This window comes from Pagrus major, chromosome 15 (assembly GCF_040436345.1).
Source record: "Pagrus major chromosome 15, Pma_NU_1.0".
Classification (NCBI taxonomy): domain Eukaryota; kingdom Metazoa; phylum Chordata; class Actinopteri; order Spariformes; family Sparidae; genus Pagrus; species Pagrus major.
Genome location: NC_133229.1, coordinates 31,894,651 through 31,919,671, shown reverse-complemented (window position 1 = coordinate 31,919,671; position 25,021 = coordinate 31,894,651). Strand labels below are relative to the sequence as shown.

General features: G+C 41.1%; 1 protein-coding gene across 1 annotated transcript in view; it reads right to left on the bottom strand.

The window, feature by feature from the left end:
* The window catches only part of bmpr1aa (bone morphogenetic protein receptor, type IAa), a 66,603-nt gene that overhangs the window by 26,827 nt on the left and 14,755 nt on the right, over positions 1–25,021 (bottom strand). Inside the window, exon 2 of the mRNA XM_073481837.1 lies at positions 15,893–15,972. The gene's annotated coding sequence lies outside the window, so the exon portion shown is untranslated. The remainder of the gene's footprint in view (positions 1–15,892; positions 15,973–25,021) is intronic.

Sequence of the window (25,021 nt, the reverse complement as noted above, 5' to 3'; positions counted from 1 at the left end):
GTTCTTCAGCTATCAACGACATTTACGGCAGGTCGAGCTGTTTAAGATGTTCAGATCTTCATATAATCAGGTATCATGTGGAGTGTTGAGGTTGAGGCCTCCTGTCTCCCTCCTCCTCGTCTCGTCTCCTCAGTTAACAGCAGTTAATGTAGCGTAGCTGCTCTGGCGAGCTGGACGTGACATCAGAGTCTAGGAGGAGGAACATTCAGCGTGACGGGAATGAAAGGAGGTATTGTTAGCCATCCCACCTGTACAGAATAAACCGCCCTTATAGGGAACCACTGAGCCATAGCCAGCCCCCCCAGGGGAAGGAATTTGAGGTCACACCGCTCCGGGGATGCTGGGAAATGTGGAGGGATAGAAACCCAAGCAGTGGGTTAAGACGTGTAGAAGAAAGAGAGCTCTTTAAAGGCTGCTGGCTATAATAACTTTTCATTTGGCTGCAGAGGTAGCCGGCTATAAAAACTATTATGTCAAATGATATTACACTGCCATGACTGCAGAGTCTGGAGGAGGACTTTAATAAAGGAAATGCTCCGAGTTATACTGTGATTACTTTATTATTACTAAGATTAGTCTCCTCTATGACTACAGCACATGGATCTGTTTCAGTTTACTACAGAGCAAGGCACCAAAACAGTTACAGGTTCAATTTCCAGAACGACTATCAGAAGAAACTTTCCAATACTGGTTTGGTCAAGATTACAAAACAATAGCTGCTGACCAAAAAACTGATAAGGAGGTCCACTTAGATTTTTTAACCACATCACACACACAGAAACTGATCTGAGTCTAAGGGTTTGTTTATAACATTATTTATATTGTATATCAGACTTTTACCTTTGGTAGCAACATTTGAAAAGATGTTTGTGGCTGCTGGACGTGTCCAAAACTCCAGGAGACAACTGCAATCACAGAAGCGGTTCTGTTCCAGTTCAGAAACCTTATCCTGAACCATTCAGACCATTAAGATGAAAAATAAACTGGTCTGGAATCCAGTGTTGGTTTTCCTTGACCTGAAGTGTGAGTCAAAATGGGCATGTCATATCCTCGAGTAGAGGTTTAACAATCCATCTATCTGGACTGATATATATGATATATATATATATATATCTGATCATTGCAAAGTGAAAACATGGATCCATATCATCATTTTTAAGATGCACCTTTACTGACTTTACTCCGCCTTTAAACAGTGCTAGTGCAAAGCAGGTAGCAGCAAGAACAAGACAGTGACGATGTTGACACTCCGGTCAGGAACAAATGGACTTGGAGAAAGGACCAACAGGCAGTCTCACTCAGCAGACTGCCAATTTGTTTTGCTCTCGATACGACAATATTAACTGATCTGTTTCAACAAAGTCAGGCTGATTTACACAAAGTAAAAGGCCAGAAGCTTAATCTAATAATGGTTACTAGCACAAATAAATGTCTCATTGACTAATTTGAGGGATTTTTTTTTTACTCTTGCTCAAAGTTGCTGTTAAGATATGTTTTTGTGTGTTAGTGGAGACATAGTAAATTTTACATTTTTTATAATTTGGTTTCATCTCATATGGTCTCATATCACATAATCTCATATCATTTGGTCTCATATCATCTCATCTCATATGGTCTCATCTCATATGGTCTCATATTGATCACAGGCCCCTGAAGAGAACTGAATCCACATCGACTTGTGGCAGACTTTGTAATATGAGCAAATATAGTATCATTGTCCAAAGTATCTATATAATAACACATTGTGTTGTAAATTGATTTACACCCCTAGCCGGTACTCTAGATGGCACCAAGGCTCCAAAATTCTTGAACGGAACCAGTTCAACAATCAGCACATGCTGACGTGTGTCATGTTTCACCATTCAACTGGTTCGGCTGTGGAGAACATTCAGCCCGATCTTATGAAAGTTTTCAAAGCGATCATAATGTCGAGGTTGTTAAATGTCTGATTACTGACTAATACCTCCTGTGATGTCTTTCTTCTTACCTTTACTGCTTATATTTGTTATCTTTAATCTATTTATTGTCTTCATTCTTTTTACTGCTCATAATCTTTTTATCAGTTCTTAATTCCTTTGATGTGATGTCATCTTCTGATTGTCCTTTACAGATTTTTATTCTTTTATTTCTAATTTTCCTTTTACTTGTAGTTAATCATAGACTTTTTGTGTTTTTACATGTTCTGTTCTGCTTCTTGTCTCATCTCACCTCAGACCAGGTTTATTCTGTAATAATTCTTCCTGAGTTTCCTGCTTTTGCTTGTTTGTCAAAGCACTCTGGAAACTCTGTTTTCAAAAGGTGCTACAAAAGTAAAGTTTATTATTATATTATTATTATCATTATCATTTTCAACATTGAGCCATAATGCATTTCCCCCACCCCTAGTGTTCACTTCCTGTTTATCAAAAGGTTTCGAGGTTCAGTTTCGAGCCATAATTCTCACTTGTAGAAAAAAAGTTCTGAAAAACTACACAAACAGTAAAACATGATATGGATTTCCTGCCATCCCTTCACCTGTCCGAGCCTCATCTGAGTCTGAGTGTGGGACTGATCCAAAGAATTACACAAATCTATTAGTTCAAAACGCCTCGAGGTAATACTACCCCTTGAAAAGACCGTTTGTTTGTTGGGAAAAGGTTTTACGATATCAACTTGTTTGGGAGAGAAGAAGCTCTTTCAGCTCCTCACAGATCTGCTCAAAAGCTGTAAAATGACAGTACACCTAATTGGGGGGGGGGGGGGGGGGGGGTTTTTACAGACATTAATAATCCATCTCTAACAATTCCCCCTCCACCTCCTGGATGGACTGCAGCGTGAGGGGCCAGACATCAATAATCAAGCCTTAATGCGTCTCCACTTCCTGCTGAATGGCGGCAGACTAAATAAACGACAGTGAGGCCTGATTGGAGAAGCGGCGGCCTCCGACAGCTCCTGAGCTCTACAAATAAATGCAGTAATGAGGGAGATTGGGATCGGAGCTGGTGGTGGTGGATAATATGAACAGACTGTTTCCATGTATTAGTACTTCATCTGTAGCTTCTTGTCAGTCCAATCTGTGACTTCAATCAATTAAGATTTCACAGTAATAATTTTGTCTACAAAATGTGAAAAAAGGTGAGTCATAAATATATTTTAAAACAGTCCAAAACATACAAAGATAATCAGCAGAAAAAAAGCAACAAACCCCATTTAAATAAACCTTTTGTCATTTTTTTTGTATATGACTTCAGTTCAGTTCACATCACTGGGATTAATCAGCAGCATTAAGTTTGGCATTTCTGCACTTCACTTCCCTGAAAACAGACAATCAACGAGTGTGGGAGGGACGGTGACGGCTGCTTAGCAAACTACATTACTGCTTCCTGAACGCTCCAAATGTGTCGGCAGCTCAGAAAACTTAAAAACATGATGGTTCTCAGGCAGGTTCGGGGGAAGAAGAGTCTTTTTTCTATCATTTATAATCAGATGGATGATTATAATCTGGGTCGTGTCTGTGTGTTCAGATCATGACTCAGAAGGTTTCAAACAGATCCTTAAAAAACCTGATGCAGAACAACCTAAAGTCTCCAAGGTGACAGACAAGACCAGGCCACCAAATTACAGTCACATTTTTGCATTTTTAGACCAATAATGTAGGAGTAAGATGCAGTTTTCACCTAAATGAAGAGTCTTGTAGCGGTATACCGGTTTCTAAGTATACCATAGTACAGTAATAGACAGAAGTGTACTGTGTACATTTGCTTATCTACTTGTAGCTACTAGTTGAAGCGTTATAAAAAAAATATATATTAAGTTTTATATCTAGTTTTATGACTGTTGGGACATAATATTTTGTTAAAGGTGCAATATATCAGAATTGAAAATGTTTGATTATTAAGTAAAATCATCAACAGAGTAATGAAACAACAGTGTTGACATTGTGTCAAAAACCTCTATGATGCCGACTGAAGTAAGCACGCTAACCAGCTAGCCCCAAGACACTTTGTACATCATAAGGTGATCAAGCTTGGAGCACCAGGGGAGTGTTGTTCCCAATCGGACTCCAGGACGGAGTCCAGGCAGAGTCGGAGTCGGAGCCCAATGAGCTGCGAGCATCTGTGGCAGCAGGTGGCCGGCCGGAGAAAAGGTGCTCCGTGCTGAAAATCTCTCAACTTTTCAGAAAGGCCCTGGTGACGTCACCGTGGCTCTTTTTCTTCTCCTGGCCTCGGCGATAATATTTACTGTATTTTTGTCTCCTATGTGCCAGTGTCCATCATACAGCGGCAGCTGTCAACATATTGTTGTCAGAGTGACAAGACGCAGGCGCAGCATTTTTTCTCTCAGCGCACAAACGCTTCATCTCAGTGCTCCTGAACGCACAGTCAGCGCTTTTCTGCCCGGAAAAAACAGTGAACACAAGCCCTCACCGATCAATCAATCTTCATTTGTATAGCGCCAATTCACAACAAAAGTCATCTCATGACACTTTCCAAATGAGCAGGTCTAGACCATACTCTGATAATAATAACAATTATGTGATAAACCGAGATTTGTTATCATATCATGAAAATCTCATACTGTTGTAACACTAGATCCTCGAAAACAGCTACAAGACCACAGAAGAAGATATCACCTTACAGGAACAGGAGCCTGAATGTGCTGAACTAGGCAGGAAGCATTTTATTGTTATTCTTTACTGACATTATTTTGAGTTTCTTCTTTTCTTTCTGCCAACACTTTACATTTCTTTACATCCCAGAATCATTTTATCTGTCTTTAGCTCTTCCTCCTCTTCACGGTCTCTCTTTTTCTCTCATCTCACCTCGTCTTTCTTCCCCACATTCTCATTTCCATCTGTTGCCTTCACATTTCTCTCTCCCCCTCCACTTTTCCATCTCCCTTACTTCCCTCCCTCCTCTCTCCCTCAATCTTGGCCCCGTTCCCCATCCCCTCCAGGGGCCCCTCCTTGCAGGCGGGCCTCTGGGTGCTGCAGCAGCCTCCTGTTGGTGTCGGCGCCCTGCCCGACATGCCTTTCAGGGCCTGGGAGACTGCAGGCCAGACTTTCTGGCTCCACTGCCATTGTTTGCTTGGCTGCTCTGCGCCTCATCCCCGGCGATGGATTAGCATAAGAATACCCAGAATACCCCGAGCCACGGTGAGCGGTGCTGCGGGCCTCTTCCTCCCTGCATCTTCTGCCTCCTCTTCCTCACCAACATCCTTCATTTAATCCCATGAATCTTCTTCTTGTTTGTTGTTGACACGTTGTTTCTTCTCCTTCTCCTTCACATTTAGAGGATCATTTCTAAAAAGATCTTTAGTAGGAACTTCTTGAGTTTTTGACCATAGTGGGAACTGAACCCTCACCCCGATACTGTCTTCTATTAAATGAATTAGATTGTCATTTTCTTACTCCATATATTGTCTTTGTAAGAGATTTAAAACGTTTAATTTATCGATTATCAGAAAGGAAAGGAAAACAGCCAATAAACAACATTAAATTCATAATAGTGACCCTTAATTATTTAAGTCACCTATCAAATCAAAACATCACATTTATATAACTGGGGGACATTTTAACAGTTAAATACTCTATTTATTCTCTGAACTTCTTGGAAATATAGAATTACACCTGAACAGAATATTCTAATAAATGACTGTAACTTGCTTATGAGGTCAGACGCAGACAGAAAGTCATATCAAAGTCTGAAACATCCAAGTTCATCGTTTCAAATAAAAAACCTTCCTGAGGTTCTGTCTAAGTTCACTGTAAAAACCATTCATCCATTCTCAGACAAAACAAATGTAAAATCTGGACTTTAAATGAGTTGGACTGAAACTTCAGGTTCTCCTCAATCAAATGATGTCTGACACCTGATGACTGAAAAACTAAAGAAATACAGGAGAGTCAGACGACCACAGCACTGTTCTAGATCTTTATGGGTTCATAATTTGGTTGAAATAATCTATATAATATATAATAACCCTTAGCTGAAGTCACAGCTGTGTGTTAAATATTTACAGTGGTTTCATGTAAGCTCGTGAAGTTCAGGTCGAGAGCTTCTGTTTTAACTGACTCATCCTCCTTATCAACTCATGATGGGAGTTTACTTCAAATTAAATTTGTGGTGTTTACACAGGCAGAGCAGCACGACATGATGTGATTATGAGACCAGATGTGATGATATTAGGAATAACTTTGTGCCTGAATGTTGAGCTGACCTGCAGCTGCCACTAGAAAGAGTAAGTTACAATGGATTCAGCAGTATGTGCAAGTTAGCATGTTCCAATTTGAGTAAGGACATCAGGTGTAGGGTTGGGTACTGAACACGGTACTTTTAAGGGTACAGACCGAATCACCTTGGTACAAAAAGGTACGACCAGGTAACAGTTCATAAAGTATCTCTAGACTATAGAAAAGGGCAAAGGGCAAAATGTCACCGCTGCAACAAGTCATAGTGAGTCAGGGCGACACTGTGAAATGCAAAGCTGACCAAGGCAACATGTCTAATGTGAGAAAACACCTGGTCAAAAATAAAATATATCATAAACCTAAAGAGTATAAAGTGTTTGACAGCTGACGTTAGCACACCTGCAGCCAGTGCTGCACCCGTTCAGGGAGCGTTCAACTGCTTCATGAGCAGCAAAACCTCAACAACTTCATCGACATCTATATGTAATTAATCAGCTAGTTGTAGGAGTTGTTTTCTGGAGATAACCGAGCTTTTTCAACTGTCTGGATTGTCATCTTAGTATTTCTACTAACATTAGCATCATGTTGTTGTTTACCCTGTCCCAAACCTTCATATGAAAGAAATACTACATACATTTCATACTATTTACGGGCAAAAAAAGTATACAAGCACTGCAATCGTGACGACAACAGAAATACAGCTGATAATGCTGCTGTTTCTTCTTCTGCAACGGCGTATTGAACTGAAAAAAGGTACCGGTGCCGACTTCCAGGTACCAGTGACGCAACAGACGGCCTTCATCACCGCTTATTCCTTGAAGTCGGTTTGGTGTGTCTGTGTTTTAGCTGCAGACACACCCGTGTGTGTGTGTGTGTGTGTGTGTGTGTGTGTGTGTGTGTGTGTGTGTGTGAGAGAGAGAGAGAGACAGAGAGCGGGCAGCAGAGAAAATAATTAGATTTGAGTCTCACAGAAGATCTGCTGAGCAGCTGCAGCTACAAACTGGAGGGAACATTTACTACATCATCATGTTACAGCAACACAGATTACCCAGAATCCACAGGGGCAACAAAACACTGATGGCTCTCAGTATCAGTTAATATCATTATCAATTATGATTAGTAAGTAAGTGATTAGTATTGGTGCTGATGCTGTCACACTGGACACTCACAGACAGACTGACCGCCCAGTGAAGTAATGAAGTAATGAAGTAATAAAGTAATAAAGTAATAAAGTAGTGCCATGCGGTTCCCTGAAGGTGATTTTAATCATGTAATCGTCATAGAAACAGGTCCATTCAGCTCTGGCATGGTGCTGCCTGTGTCCTCCAGCTGAGTCATAAAACAAACACACTCAGACCATAAAAACAACATTAAGATCATAAATCACACTGAGGACTGGAGCCGACACCGGACCACTCAAACCTCCCAGTTCAACCAGTTACTGAGACCAAAAACACTGATTGACAGGAAACAAAACATGATGTCCATCCTTCATAAAGTCCTCCTGCCTCCTCACTCTGAACCAGAAGACAAATACAGTCATAGAACAAACGTTGGACGTCCTTTAAACAGCGGAGAGGATCATTAGGAAAGTCTGGCCGACTGAAATACATATTTATCACCTCTCTCATGTTCTTATCAGTGTCTCCTGCTGTTGTTTTCTGTCCTTAAAGTACATTTTTGAAATGAGTTAGACATTTAACACATTTTCATATGAATCCCACATTTTGTCTCCCTGTTAAGTGTCAAAGTTTGTTTTGCTGACCTGAAATTTCTTCTCGATAACAACTTCTTCATACTGAAATTCATAAAACTAATAAGAAAATGATGGTTACTTTTAGAATAAGCTAAATACTGAATGCAATTTATTTTCTTCTTGTCCTTTTTTCCCCATAAAATTTGAGGAAATTACAATTCTTTTCTTTACTGAATATTATCTGTTCAGCATGTCCAATCACTTGATTAATCATGTGTCTTTAAGAGGGAAGAAAATACTGAAAAATGTCTGATATAACTTTCTACAACTCGAGGAATTGTGTGCAAGTTGTTTCTATAGAAGAAGAGTCCAAAAACGAAAATATATTCAGTCTGTTGTCAAATGTGACAAAGAAGAAAATCAACAAATCTTCAGGATGGCCTCACACTGCTGGTAGCAGCGGTGGCATCAGGTATTTTTTGGTATTTGCTCCACATCTATCCTTTGTCTTAGTTTCGGTTCTGGCGCTATACAGCGGGGAAAATAAGTATTGAACGTGTCAACATTGTTCTCAGTAAATATATATCTGATGGGGCTATTGACATGAAATTGTCACCAGATGTCGGTAACAACCCAAGTAATCCACACATACAAAGAAATCAAAACATATATGTCCATAAATTAAATTATGTGTAAAAAGAAAAATGTTGACACGTACAATACTTATTTTCCCCGCTGTAAGTTGTTTGCAGCATTAATATTGTTCATTTTGGTTAATTAATCATGATTAAAGGGCTCCTTTTACACACTGGGCCTGAAGCTTGTTGTTTTTTGTTTGTTTGTTGTCTACATTAATGTTCTATTTCTCAATTTATCTAGCCATGGTGGTGATGTGTTTACTATGGGGGTCCACCAGTCCTGATGGCGGTCATGTGTTTACTATGGGGGTCCACCAGTCCTGATGGCAGTCATGTGTTTACTATGGGGGTCCACCAGTCCTGATGGCGGTCATGTGTTTACTATGGGGGTCCACCAGTCCTGATGGCAGTCATGTGTTTACTATGGGGGTCCACCAGTCCTGATGGCGGTCATGTGTTTACTATGGGGGTCCACCAGTCCTGATGGCGGTCATGTGTTTACTATGGGGGTCCACCAGTCCTGATGGCGGTCATGTGTTTACTATGGGGGTCCACCAGTCCTGATGGCAGTCATGTGTTTACTATGGGGGTCCACCAGTCCTGATGGCGGTCATGTGTTTACTATGGGGGTCCACCAGTCCTGATGGCGGTCATGTGTTTACTGTGGGGGTCCACCAGTCCTGATGGCGGTCATGTGTTTACTGTGGGGGTCCACCAGTCCTGATGGCGGTCATGTGTTTACTATGGGGGTCCACCAGTCCTGATGGCGGTCATGTGTTTACTGTGGGGGTCCACCACTCCTGACCGAAGTAGAGAAAACACTGACTTTTATGATAAATTGACAACAACAACATCAACAGTCCAAACCTCAAAAATATTTAAACCACTATAATATGAATCAGAGAGACGAGGATAGTGTTGTTGTCTGGAAGTATCACAACAGTAGGCAGATTGCAGTGTTTCCCATTAATGACCTTGACTGTGGCGCCCACCAGTCTAATCTGTCCCGCCACAGATTCATGATTAACTGAAAATATTTTTCACTTCTCAAAATAGCATTACTGATCTTTAATGTTGTTTCTCGTCACAGCTTCAGCAAAACATCTTTTACTCCGAGTCAGCACACAAAATGTTAAAACAAGACAACGATCATCTTCTCTGAGCAGTTTAGTTACAGCTGAGAACTAACACAAGATGAAAAGCTCAGTGTTATATTTTATCATTTTTCTACACTTTCTTATTTTTGTTGATGTTATTTAAGATATAGCTTCTTAATTTTGATCTCAAATGGCACCAGATTGATGCATTTAACTTTAAATGTGCATCATTTTCTTCCTCCAGACACTGGATTGATTTTTTTGTCAAATGGCAAATTGATTAATCATCGTAGCTCTGGACATAAAAACAGAAAGGGTCAAATCCTTCAGTTGGAGGAGCTGAAACCAGAGAAAACGGATTCTTCAAACAGCTGCTAATTCAGTTTCTGTTCAGCTGTTCATCTTAGCTGCTTATCAAAACCAGACCTCCTCCTCTTCCTCTTCCTCCTTCACTTCCCTCCTCCCACTGCTGCTGGAATGAACCAGGTAATGGAAAATACACCAGAGCGCACGCACGCACGCACGCACGCACACACGCACGCACACACGCACACACGCACACACACACACACACACACACACTCTCTCTACAGGAAGTCACAGCTCTGATAGCGTCCTCTCTGTGGACCGACTGTGAGAACAACAGTCACCATTTGACACTTCTCTCAAAGAGACAGGAAGTGAACTGTTAAGCCCCGCCCTCCACCTCCTTCTCTGCTGTCAATCATTTTGAAGCAGCTGTCGTTTATGTATCATCTGAGCCTCCACAGCGACGGGAGCCAATCAGACTGCTGCTGCTCAGAGTCTCTTTCTGTTATTTTCTGCCTCGGCTGAAGCCAGCAGGCTGCACTGGTCTGCTCCCAGTATGAAGGAGTGGAAACTGGAGAGACTGGAGCTCAGACAACTTTCCCCAGAGACAGAAAAACACAGAAATATAACCAACAGACAGACTACTGGCTCTGTGTGTGTGTGTGTGTGTGTGTGTGGTCTGGTCAGAGACTGGACTTCGTGCAGGCCGGATGGTTTCATCCACCGTGTCGCCTTGGAAACGGCAGCCAAGCCACAGAGCCTAGAGTGGACGACACAGACAGCAATATAGGTGGTCTTCTGTGTGTGTGTGTGTGTGTGTGTGTGTGTGTGTGTGTGTGTGTGTGTGTGTGTGTGTGTGTGTGTGTGTGTAAAGAAACAGAAAAAAGAAAAGGGAAACTGAAAACACAAATAAACATCGACGCATAATCAGAAATAGAAGTTATGGATGAACCAAAAGACGGCTAAAAAACTGCTATGAGAAGAAATAAAAGAAACATGGACAGAGTGATGAGGTCTGACAGCAACATGAGATTGCAGGAGGAGGTCTGTGTTTGTCTCAAACTTCTGACTTCAGTCTAACCTTTTATATGTAAAAAATGTTCGACAGAAGTCTGGACAACAGTAACAATGAGTGTGAGATCAGACGGATACTCCAGACATTTCGAACATAATTCTGAAAAAGTTGGGAGATGAATGAGACCAATTCTTTAAAAATCTGCATCTGGAGCCAAGATATCCTGAATTCTACCATTTCAGAAACTCTAAAACCACTGCAGCCTACATTTCCCATAATGCAACTAGACGAAATCTCTTTATGAGACCTGGTAGTCCACATCTTCACCTATACATGTGTAGTCTCTATCCCCAAACTGTTCTCACTGACCATGACCAACAAGCTGACATGATCAATTATTTGATCAATTAGTCAATCAAAAGACAATTAATCAGCAGCTATACTGACGACAGATGAAGTGTTCAGTTCTACATGTGAGGACTGTGTGCTTTTCTCTGTTTCATTGTAGGGAAAATAATTATAGGCCAGTATCCAACCTTCCCTTCTTCTCCAAAATCTTAGAAAGAGTTGTGTCCCAGCAACTTTCAGGCTACCTAACTAATAACAATCTACTGGAACCTTTTCAATCAGCTTTCAGAGCTTCACTCCACCGAAACTGCCCTCACTAAAGTGGTAAATGACATCCTACTTACTTTAGACTCAAACTCTACCTCAGTGCTTCTGTTACTAGATCTCAACGCTGCATTTGACACCATAAATTACGGCATATTGTTAGACCGACTTGAAAGTCAATTTGGCATCTCTGGCCTGACTCTAGCCTGGCTAAAATCTTACCTGTCCGAAAGAACACAATGTGTTTCTTATAATAGTACTACATCAATATTTACTGATGTGAAGTATGGAGTTCCCCAGGGCTCTGTTCTGGGCCCTTTGCTCGTCTCTTTATATATTTCACCTCTTGGCCAAATTATTCGGAGTTACAGAAAACATTTCCACTGCTATGCGGACGACACTCAGCTGTATGTGCCCATCAAAGCTGATGATAAATCTCAAATCACCAAATTGGAGACCTGCCTGTGTGCAGTGAAGAACTGGATGTCAGAAAACTTCCTGCTCCTAAATTCGGATAAAACTGAGATGCTGGTCATTGCTCCCCCTCGACAGAGACACCACTTTGATCACGTGACAGTAACTCTCGACAATTGTGTTATGTCGTTCACTGTACAGACTGTAAAGCCCATTGAGGCAATGTGATTGTGATTTTGGGCTATATAAATAAAATTTGATTTGATTTGATTTAGGGAACTGAGTATTTTTGTGCTTTGGAGAAATCAAGCAGTAGTAAAACATTTTCTCTTTTTTTAGAATAAATTATTGAAGGAATCAGCAAAGTTTTCCTTTAAATGATGACATGATTCACTGTCTGCCAAACCTTCCAACACCAACAAGGTCCATCTTTAATGTCCAACCTGAAGCTAATGTAAAGAGTGAGGCTGTGACTCATGACGCAGTCAAGAGGAGGGTCTGAGGAAGTTATGACCCGTCTTAGAGGTTCTGATGAACAGCAGAACCCAGTGAGTGACAGTACAGATAACATCCAGCACACAACACTCATAGCCTCACTTCATCACATGATCAGCTTACAGAAGGTTTCATATGAACTGCAGTGCTGGATAATAACCATCTCTTTAAACATCAGTATAGTAAAGTTATATTGGTCGTTGTAAACAATCAATGAGTTTATATTTATGATACTTTTAAACATGAACTAAAAACTGATCTATTCAGTCTGGCTTTTATGGTTTCAATTATTACACTTATTTTCATGTACTCTGTTTTATCATAGCCTTTTATTCTTTTTACAAAATGTTATATGGATTTTAATTTAGATTTTATTGTTCTTCTTATCATTATTCTTATATTAAACTTCATTTTACAAACTTTTAAATCAAATTTCACGTGCAATATTTAATTTTCCTGTTTTTATCTTTTATTCTTCATCTTTTTATTTTAACTATTCATTAATTGAAATTGGCGTGCATTCGCTCCAGACCTGTTTTTATACCATGTTTTTTCTTTCAATCACTTGTAAGGCTCTTTGATTTGTTTGAAAGGTGCTGTATAAATAAAGTTTGATTGATTGATTGATTGATTGGTTGGTTTGTTAGATTCACCCGTACAATGTAAGGTGGTCCAGTTCAACGCAGAGTTTACAGTGTTTATGTTGACATTGTTGGAGATCAGATGTTAATTAGTGAAGTCACAGTTAAAGGTTTGGGGCAAAACAGTTGAACTGGACCGGATGAGGTTGTGCAGGTGTCCTTAATAAAGTGGCCACTGAGTGTGATGTGTTGTATCTTTGTTCACGTCTCCTGTCTGACACACAGCTGAAATCCTTCAGACTCTTTATTTTTCAGTGGATTCTCTGAAATCATCTGTACTTAAACCTCAGCGTGGTTGGATCCCGCCAGCAGTGTAAGCTGAGCCGGGCCGATCCGAGCCAAGCCGAGCCGAGAGCTGCAGAGCCGAGCGGAGCGGTGGGGGCGTGGCTGCTCAGGGACATATGGGAGTGATTTTGAGCTGCAGACTGGCCGACTCTGTTTGAACGTCAGCGAGCTGGAGTCACCTCGTCCTGAAACAAAGGCAGCAGTCTGCCTCCATTCAACAGTCACATCTGACACAAACACTGACTGCATCACCACTGACTCCCATTTTACTTTTTAAAAAGCTTTTGGACGCCAGAAAAAAAGAACAAAAGCTGCTGTTGACTCATAAAGGAGAGGTTGCATCAAGACTTTTAAAAGTATTCTGAATACATAAAAATTGTAGTAAAATATGAGGGAAAGAGCACTTCATGGACTTAAAACCTAAAACATGGAGTTTGTTTTAGGGTCTAATATGACTTGTCGGGACAATAAATGCATTTTAATAGTCAGAGAGAGAGAGAGAGAGAGATTTTTCTAAAACGTTTACTGTTGGACACCACTGTCATCAGCCACTGACAAAAAAAAGCAACTATTTTGATAATGAATTCATCATTTAGCTCATTTTGACTGATGAATCCTTAATGAAAACAATCGTTGATAAAATAACGAGCTGGGTCGAGTTGTAGAACGAGTCAAAGGTAAAAAAAATAATGATATTGTGATTATTTTTGAGAGATATGGAGATTAGTATATGACTAACATTTAGTGGTTGAGATAATTATTGCATTATAATTTTATTGTAAAAAACAACCTCATGACGTGACATTTGTTGGGTTCTGTACCAAACAAACATGTTTTCTTCCATCTGGAGAACAAGATGCTGTTTTATCGTCATCAAAAGACATTGATAATATTAACTGTCATAAATAATTAATATCCAATTAATTGTGCAGCCTCAGTCAATGGATTAGTCAGAAATATAACTACTTAAAAGACAAGGGTTAGGGTTAGGGTTTAAGTTAAGTTAAGTTAAAGTCTACAATTTCATCTAATAATAACAAATAAAGTCATAAATCAAATAAAACTGAACAAATATCAGTAGATATAAAATCTTTCTATCCTAAATAACAGACGAGAGATTCGACCTCCAGGTTTGAGGAACATTTCAAGACTTTCCAGGATTCTCAGACACAACCCAGATAAACACAGCCTGGATCTGATTGTACAGCTCGCTGCTGATGTTACGATCAATAAGTGTTACACTGCCGAGTTTCAAACCTTAACAACACCACCACCAACAACACAACCAACACCACCAGCAACACCACCAACAACACAACCACCAACAACACCACCAACAACACAACCACCAACAACACCACCAGCAACATCACCAACAACAACACAACCAACACCACCAGCAACACCAGCAACAACACAACCACCAGCAACACCACCACCAACAACACCACCACCACCAGCAACACCACCACCACCAACAACACCACCACCACCAACACCACCAACAACAACACAACCAACACCACCACCAACAACAACAACACAACCACCACCACCAACACCACCACCACCAACACCACCAACAACAACACAACCAACACCACCACCAACAACAACAACACAACCAACACCTCCAACAACACCACCAGCAACACCACCAGCAACAACAACACAACCATCAACAACAACACAACCAACACCACCAACAACAACACAACCAGCAACACAACCAGCAACAACACCACCACCAGCAACACCACCATCAACAACAACACAACCAGCAACACCACCAACAACACCACCACCAACACCACCAACAACAACACAACCAACAACACCAACAACAACAACACAACCAACAACACCACCACCACCAACAACAGCAAGCACATTTTTGAGGATGCAGGATAAAACAACTCAACTGGGAGAGAAAAGCAACCACAACAATCCTCAGCTGCAGCTTGAGTTAAAGATTACACTTACACACAGACACACAGACAGACAGACAGACAGACAGACAGACAGACAGACAGACAGACAGACAGACAGACAGACTTCAGCTGTATCACACACAGATCCAGACGCAGCCTTCGGGCTTGCTGTAATCACAGCTCTTCCTGCTCTGTGGTTATTAATCAAACCAGACGACAGCTCAAACGACCCAATCAGAGCCTGCAATTAAAAGCCAGGAAGCCTCCTGATTGGCCAGCTCTGACTTCAGCCACAGGGGTCAAAGGTTAATCTCCTCAAAGAGCAGGAGGGGGAGGGGGATCAGCTAATCAAGTTTTAAGGAGAAATCCCTGCTGCCCATCCACAAAAAAAAACATGTTTATGTTTTCTGTGTGTGTGTGTCTGTGTGTGACTCAAAAGGCGCAGAGAGCCGACCAGTAATGTTTTTCATGTGACCACAATAAACATCCTGCAGTCGTTACACACTGACTGCAGGGAACTGAGCTGGAACAGTGCTGTCCATCTGTCCGTCTGTCCGTCTGTCCGTCTGTCCATCTGTGCGTTTCCATACCTGACTGGGGGCTCCATGGCGATCAGTGTGTGTGTCGGTGCACTGCTCCATGGGAAATGCAGTGTTGAAGCAGAGGAAGTCTGTCAGAGACAAAAAAACAAGTTGTTGAAAAACATCCAACATTGGAACATCTGGAACATCTGCATGATGTTTATCAGCTGTTTCACTCCACAGTGTTGTGCAGTGATTAATCAATTAAAAGTCAACTATCACATTAATGTTGATGATCGATTAACCAGTTTGAATCAATTTTAAATACAAGTCACAATTCTATAAATCCAGCTTGGTACATGTTATTTCTTCTGGTTTCTTTCCTCCTCTTTGACAGGAAACTGAATATCTTGAGGACGAAACACTGATCAACATTTTTGAGACCAAACAACTGAACGACTATTTGAGAAAACAATCGACAGATTAATCAATAAAGAGAATGATCATCAGTTGCAGTCCTTGAAGCAAACTAGGGCTGCAACTGATGATTATTTTCAATTGTCTCTCGATTAAACGATTATTAATCAGATAAAAAGAAAACAGCTACATTTGATAATTTCTAGCATTTAGTTTTAAAAAATAAAGCGTCTCTTTCAGAGAACGTGACCAGGCAGGTGAAGAGAAGGTGACCACGATAAACTAGAACTGCCAACCGTGAAGTTTTTGAGATTGTTGAGTAACGGCTAAAATGTGACCTTTGATCCCCAAAAGCAAACCAGATCATCCTTCAGTCCAAGTCCATGTTTGTGCCACATTTGATAAAAAACCCTCCAGGCCGAGGATGTTCTGTCGGGCCGGTGGTCTGTCGGCCGGTGTTCTGTCCGGCCGGCATGTAGGTATGAAAATGTAATTCAATAAACTGATATTAGGGATGCAGCTGCGCACTGAGATTCAAAGGGAAATGTAATTAATTCAGAACCACACAAGGATCACTGGAACCTGTTGAACACTTGAACATCCTCACAGGACCATGAACCTGAAGGACATCCTGCCACTGATCACTAAAACTAGACTGGGTCAAGATGAGCCAGGTGAGAGCACAATCAATCGCTGTACGATACCTATAGGTCACATTTATGTCTGACTTGATCCGACACCACGCACACATGGACAACAACAATAAGGACTGCAAGACCCAGTGCATGATGGGAAACACCTGGCTGATTGGTTTAGTGTTGACTGAGCAATATGATGTTTTACAGAAACCGTTCATATTTGTTGAATCAGAGAGATTTTGATCCTGTATTTGTCTGATTCTGAAGGTTTAAACATGACATTTAGCAGACAGAGAGACTCGATACATAAACTACATACATACATATTATTTATTTATATATATATATATATATATATATATATATATATATATATATATATATATATATATATATATATATATATATATATACACACACACACACACACACACACATATATATACACACATATATATATATATATATATATACATACACACACACACACACACACACACCTGTTGTCTATTGTATATATTAAAAACGGATTGATTTAATTATTGAAATATTTAGCGACACAAAAAGCTTCTGGTGTGTGGGATACGAGTGTTCTCACAGTAACTTCTTTAAGGACCCTCAAGGACCAATGAACAGCCTTTAAAACTGCTTCAGTGGCTGACGGCCCTCCCTTCAGACTGCTGGTCCTGCCTCTGCTCCATCATCAGATCAGTGTTGGCGTCCTTGTGTTTGTTTGTAAGGAGATAAGTGGAGCAGCGTGGCTGACAGGCGGAGCCTCCTCCGACACAGAAGCCTTTTTATTTGACAGCACTGAGCTCCTCAAAGGAGGCTTTATTTAGTGAAGGAGGCCGACGTCAGGGAGTGAGTTAATATTCACACCCAGAGAGGAGACGTTTATAGAGCCTGATAACAGGAAGCTGTCCGCACAGCAGCCAGACTGTCACAATAAAGCAGTCATGTTTGACTGCTGATGGCAGAGTTAGAAACACACCGTTTACAGTTTACACTCAACAGTTGAGCTTTAATACAACATATTTAAGTCAGATTTATATGATCGCAAAACTTAAACTTTTACTAGATAAAAATAGGTGATGGCAGGAAAACCAGGCTGGAAACAAGCCACCATCACTGTAAAAACATCATGTGGGTAAAGATTTCTTTTTTTTATCTGATGTCCACGAGATCATGTTGCATGTTGGAAATATATTTTTTAAATGTCACTGAAAAAAGAACAATATAAATTTACTTTTCAACAAAATGCAAATGAATGCAAATCACCAGTAGCCAGCAGCAGCCTGCTCACTTCGTGTGTTTCCTGACTTAAATATCACTTTTTTATCTGAATGTGTTTCAGGTTTACGGAGCCCCGGAGGTGACATGGATGTGTTTTCTTTCTAGAAAACTAAATCGCACGCACAAAATACGAAATATGTTTTAGTAATTTGTACGCGAGAATTAGTGAAATGAGAAGTTTCAACCGTTTCTGATGACGGCTGCAGCTGTTCACAGCTGATCACAGCTGGATCACAGCTGGATGTGATGTTTCCTGTATTTTCCATGTGACGTATTATTATTAATTATTATTATTATTATTATTATTATTATTATTATCATTGTTATTATTTCACCCACCAGCATGTCGTGATGTGATGCTGCTGCTGAAATGTCGGGATGTGATGCTGCTGCTGACATGTAACCCTAACCCTGACTATCAGCTCAGATATTGGATTGTGTTACTCCGTAATATCAGTTTGGGTCCCAAACACCAAGAATGGGTAAAGAGTGAAGAGATTGTGATGATAAAGTGAAAACAATATTTTAAATGCTGAATATTTGAATCTTAATAATCAACAAATGATCAGACAGATTATTAAAGTCCTCTCCACTTCCTCTTGTGTATTTCTTTTCTTCACCCAGGAAGCAGAAATATTAATTTTAACACAGATGTAAATAAACATGTAACTCACTCTGGTACAAGATTACACTACAGAATAACCTTTAAAGTTATGTGCTGTGTATTTTCTTCTTCCAGTGTCTTTCATGAGAACATTTGCTGCTTTAATTCAGTATTTTTTAGGTTTGAATGGACAAACAAGCTGTTTATAGACTTCAACCTGAGCACCAGGAGGTTGTGATAGACATTTTAATTTTAAAAAATGATGACGACAGTTTCAGTTTTACTCCTGAGGATTTGATGGTTTGCTCGCAGGCAGCAGATCAACTTATTACCATAAAGTTTGACTGGATGTCGTTGGTGGTTGGAAATAAAGCGCTTTCCTCTCTCTGTCCTCCCACCATCTTTTCCTTCACAGATCATTTTCCAATGGTTGAAATAATACTGTGTAAAATGTCACAAAGATAAAACAGACGCTAATAAACAGACTTTTACAGCTACAAGAACACTGGTCTCAACAAAAGATCGTGTTTGAATTATTTCTGATATTCAGTTGCACTTCACAGACAACAGATCAATAACAGGAAATGAATGAGGGTAGTTTTGATATTTGATCCATCAATGATTAAACAAGTATTGATTAATATGAGGTTGATGATTGTCATAAATCATTCTTTGACTGTTAGATTTGGTGTAAAACTGAATTCTCAGTGTTTCTCTTTCCTGTTTGCTTCATTTATATTTTAACCAAACCAGTTCCCCTGCTGGAGGGAAAACCTTTTGTTTGTAGCAATATTTAGGATTTAACAGTTTTTTACTGTTTCCACTCAGAATTCATCAGTTCACAAGAAAACTGTTGGATGGAAAGCAGAGCTGTGTTTCACTTCACCCTCGTGTGTGGGAGAGCACGATCTGTTTTTCCCTCCGTCTGTCTCTTTTTCTTGGCAACGCCTCTCCATCCATAAACAAGGTGTGTGTGTGTGTGTGTGTGTGTGTGTGTGTGTGTGTGTGTGTGTGTGTGTGTTTAACAGAGCGGCAGCAGCTGTTTTTTGCCAACCTCGTGACGCTCTAAGCCCCCGTCTTCGGACATCTATTTTCTCCTCGTCTGTTCTATAATAACTCCGCTGCCATTACTCCTCCCATGAGGTGCACACACACACACACACACACACACACACACACACACACACACACACACACACACACTCTGAAGCTGCTGGTCAGCTCATCAACAGTTTTCCACACATTTTCCAGCTGAGTGTTAGTTTTGGCAGCAGACGTGTGGGCAAGTGTGAAGGCTTCAGACCTGCTCACAGTGACCTTTGACCTCAACAGATCAATTCTATACTTTTTTCATCTTTCTGTCCAAAACAACGGTGCAGAGATATCAACTTCTTTCCCCCGATCAGAAATACTTTAGTTTATATCTCTAATAACTCCATCCATCACTTCTCTGAAAACAGTGTATATCTGTGATATCTGACAGTCATCACTAGGGATGTCCCGAGCTGACATGGCATTGTTTCACTGAGCGGGATCGGCAATTCTGAACGTGGACCAAAGCCCAGCTGTCGTAAACGGAGCACAATTTGTGGCAGAACACAGACGCTCGCGTAACGCTACTCTGACAACGAAAGAGCAGCATTTAATACCACAAATATGATACGGCACATAGAAAGCAAACACTCAAAGTAATACAGCGAGTTCACTCAAGCAATACAGGCAAAGGCACCGAAGCAACAAACACTCGCGGATACTTTTAAAAGGAAAGAGAAATGTCCTCGAGACAGCGACATGGCCACAAATATTACAGAGAAGGTAACTGAATTCATCGCTCTGGATAACCAGCCCATCTCTGTGGTCGAGGATCAGGGTTTTCACCGTCTTCTGGAGTTTTTGAATCCCCGGTATGCCCTACCATCTCGGCACTACATTTCGGATACCGCCTTACCGGAGATGTACAGCAAAGTCCGTGACCACCTACGAGGTGATTTAACAGATGTGACTGCTATTAGCTTCACGACAGACATTTGGAGTTCTGATGTTTGCCCCATGTCGTTACTTCACACTGCACACTGGATTGATTCCACTCTTGAGTTACAGCGTGCGGTACTACATGCTCACAAGTTTCGTGGGTCTCATACAGCAGAGCATGTAAAACAGGCAATCGAGGAGACCAATGTTGCAAAAGCATATGCAGAATAAGAGAGAGCCATATTAAAGTATTTACTTTGTTTCAACAAAATAAAAAAACCTATTAAGGAACAGCTTGGATGCAGCTGTATTATCTAGGAAAATATTAGTAAGGGCTAAGTATCGGATCGGGACTCGGTATCGGCAGATACTAAATATTAAATGACTCGGATCAGGATTGGGGTAAAAAAAAAAAACCTGATCGGGACATCCCTGGTCATCACATCAACAAACTACTGAGTCAACTTTAAAGTAGCAACAAGGGACGGACGATAACACTCACCCAATACTGCTAACATTTATATTATTGATTATATATCTACATCAGTGAAGTGCATCTACATACACCAGGAGGTGGCTGAAGCTGGTTTGCAACCCGTCAAAAAACAAAGAAGAAGAAGGAGAAGAAGTGGAGGAGGAGGAGGAGGAGACTTTTTATAAGAGTTATTAAATCATCCATCTTTTTTCTTCTCCTGCTAAGTGTTTACCAGGAGATGTTTAGTGTCATATGATTTATTTGTTTAATTTCAATTTCAACTCAAAGACAGACAGGAGACAGACAGGAGACAGACAGGAGACAGACAGACGACAGACAGGAGACAGACAGACAGACAGACAGACAGGAGACAGACAGACGACAGACAGGAGACAGACAGGAGACAGACAGAAGACAGACAGACAGACAGGAGACAGACAGACGACAGACAGGAGACAGACAGGAGACAGACAGACGACAGACAGGAGACAGACAGGAGACAGACAGACAGACGACAGACAGGAGACAGACAGACAGACAGACAGATGAAAGACAGAAGACAGACAGAAGACAGACAGATGAAAGACAGGAGACAGACAGATGAAAGACAGGAGACAGACAGACAGATGAAAGACAGGAGACAGACAGGAGACAGACAGACAGACAGAAGACAGTCTGACACCGGAGTGCTGATGATTTCCCAGAGTTCCCTGTGTTTCTGCAGCGCCGTCTGTCGCTGTGGGCTGTTTACACTCTGAAGCAGAGCGACCAGCTATTTAAAGGAAACAGGAAGTAGAGGAACATCTGCTGCTGCACTCCGACCTCATCTTTACACGTTCACACGTCAGTCTGACGGCTACAAAACATCACCGACAACCACATGACATCACTAATTCAATGATATGAGACTCTTTGATAGCAGCTGTGATGTGAACTACAGTACAAACACATTTGTGTCATTTCACGTGATCTTACAGTCGACAAAACATCTTAAATCTGAGCAGGAGAAGACAGACTTTCCTGCTTTTGGTTTCCTGATTGTTCATCAACTAAAACTGATCAAATTTTTGTACATATTTGTACCAAAGTCAAAGTTTCCTCGTCTGTTTTAAAGTACAAACTGCTCCAAGGCCGCTGAAGGCTGAAGGTAAATTCCTGTGTTGGAGCGACGTGTCAGACGAAGGCATGAAAACCAGAGTCTGACAGAAAAGCTGTGAAACCAGTCCTCCTCAGGTAAGAGAGGCAGGTACAGGTATGCAGGCTGTGATGGTACATAAACACACACACACACACACACACATACACGCACACACACAGAACAAACACACTCATTCTGCAGTGAAGGTTATCAGCAGTGGAAACAGGAAGGCAGAGCATGTGTTGCAAAAAATAGTCAAATAATAAATAATAGAAGGTTAAATTTTATATCTGAGAGGTTTTTTATCACACAGAACTATGGCTTGTTGCTAGGAAACACCAGATGATGCCCTGTATGCTGTCAATCATTTACTTCTCTGTTTCTAGCAGGACTGCTCACCTACACTGTCCCAACAACAACCACTGCAGTCTAAAGAGTCTTCTGTGTGTGTGTGTGTGTGTGTGTGTGTGTGTGTGTGTGTGTGTGTGTGTGTGTGTGTGTGTGTGAGTGTGTGTGTGAGTGTGTGTGTGTGTGAGTGGTTGCATGGCGGGCTAGATGCTGGCAGGAAGTGGAAGCGGAGCGTTCAGATTCTGATCTCAGCAGTTAAAGCCGGCGGCTTTCACAAAACCAACAGAGGAAGACGAGAGCAGAGGGACGAGTGTGGAGGCTGGGAGGAAGACTAATGCCATCAAAGTCAACCAGCAGCCAGAGCTAATTGAAATTAAAGACCAGAAACGAGGACGCAGGGAGGGAGGGAGCGCTGCTGCTTTCACAGACGCTCAGGCACAGTGGGAAAAACTCTGCCATCGCTGATATTTCTTCCTCATGGCTGCAGCCAAGAACATAAAACCACCGACTGCAGTTCACCAGTCTGACTCAGAAGGACCAACGGGAAACAGTAGATTCAGAGAAACAGGACAATAAACTTATACAATCACACCAGCTTGTTACCAAATGTCTTCTCTCACAAACACTTGACTTGTCAGGTTTCCTTTATTAAGACTTTTAAGTCACCTGATGGCTGTCTCCCTTTGTGTCGTGCTGTGTCTCTTTGTGGTCGTGCTGTGTCTCTTTGTGTCGTGCTGTGTCTCTTTGTGGTCGTGCTGTGTCTCTTTCATTATCTATATATCATTCCAGTTAAAACGAGCTCACTACAGGTTCTTGTTGTTCTTGTTACAAACTGCAGAGAGTCGATCAACATTTCAGACCTTCCAAGAATCCAACTGATCATTGATCATTCAGGCAATTAATCAGGTAACATGAGGCCACCTAAAACTAAAAACAAACAACAGCCAATCAGATGGACTGTTAATATCTGGCTTCATCTGTACAGTGTCTTCATGAACTCCATGCAAAGCACACCAGGAAGTAGTGAAACAGAATCAGTAGGGTTTCTAACTCATCAGCTGACAGTATGTGAACATGTCAGTTTGATCGCGGCGGGGAGGAGACAACTCCGTTGGTGTCCAGTTGACAGGGGATCAAGACTCTGGGGTCAGGGGTCAGGATGGAGATCAGGGGCCAGCGTCACTTCAGAGGGATCACTGCACCGATCAGGCAGGGGGATCACAGAGGAGAACCAAATCCACCTCAAGTGATACCACACGGTCCTGAGATCAGGACCAAACTGACCTCTGAGAGACAAACACTGGACACGACTCCAGCCAATCACAGCTCCAGTTATTTACTACAGTCACATTACTAGCAGCCATTGTCGTGTCCTGTTGTGATCTCTATAGAACCACATCTGAATCCATTCCTGTGGTTTGGTGAACCCTTCACATCTGTGAACTCTGGAGGAATGCAGTCCTGTCAGCTGCTGTCACATGACCACACGGATCACACATGGCCACAAGTAATCACATTTTCACAGCAGGAGGACGACGGCAGGTTTGACTCCAAACAGAGTGTGACAGAGCGAGCAGCCCCGCCAGACTTCATCCACTTCCTCCATTAGAAGAACAAGGAAGGTTTTCTCTGTGCTGTGGTGAGCTGATCTGAATTATTCACTGGGATGGGCCGGGTGTATTTAAAGCAGCGATCAATACCATTAAAGGACAACTGGAGCCACTGGAGACGGTCAAGATGGAGGCTGCTTCGACCTTCCTTCAACCTTCAACTCAAGCCAGAGCAGAGGAGGATGTGTTGCTTTAAAATACAGGAGTGAATATTTTTACATTATTTGTTTTTTAATAAAAACTTTAAAAAACATTTTTTAATTAAAATTCAGTGTTTTGTGCAGTAAAATAATTTAGTTCAACAAACTGAGTGGTGAGTAGAACTAGAGGCCAACCAACACGTTAGTATCTTTTATTCACAGATATAAAAAAATAAATAAACTCTTGGGTTTGGAGATTATAATCAGGGATAGACCAATTATTGACCGGGACAATTATCTGATTGGTTACACGTCACAAGTAAGAGCCAATTAACACAGAATAATATGAATCTGTAAAGTAACAGTAGAAACTACAGTTATCAAAGAAATGACGTGGAGTATAAAGTAGCAGAAAATGAAAATATTCAAGTACCTTCAAGTACAGTATTTAAGTATGTTACACTCCATCACTGCTTGTTCTAAATTTTGATACAAAGATTTTTATTTTTTTGCAAATGTATCAGCTTCAAATATCAGTTATCAGTTTCCTTATTTCTATTAATC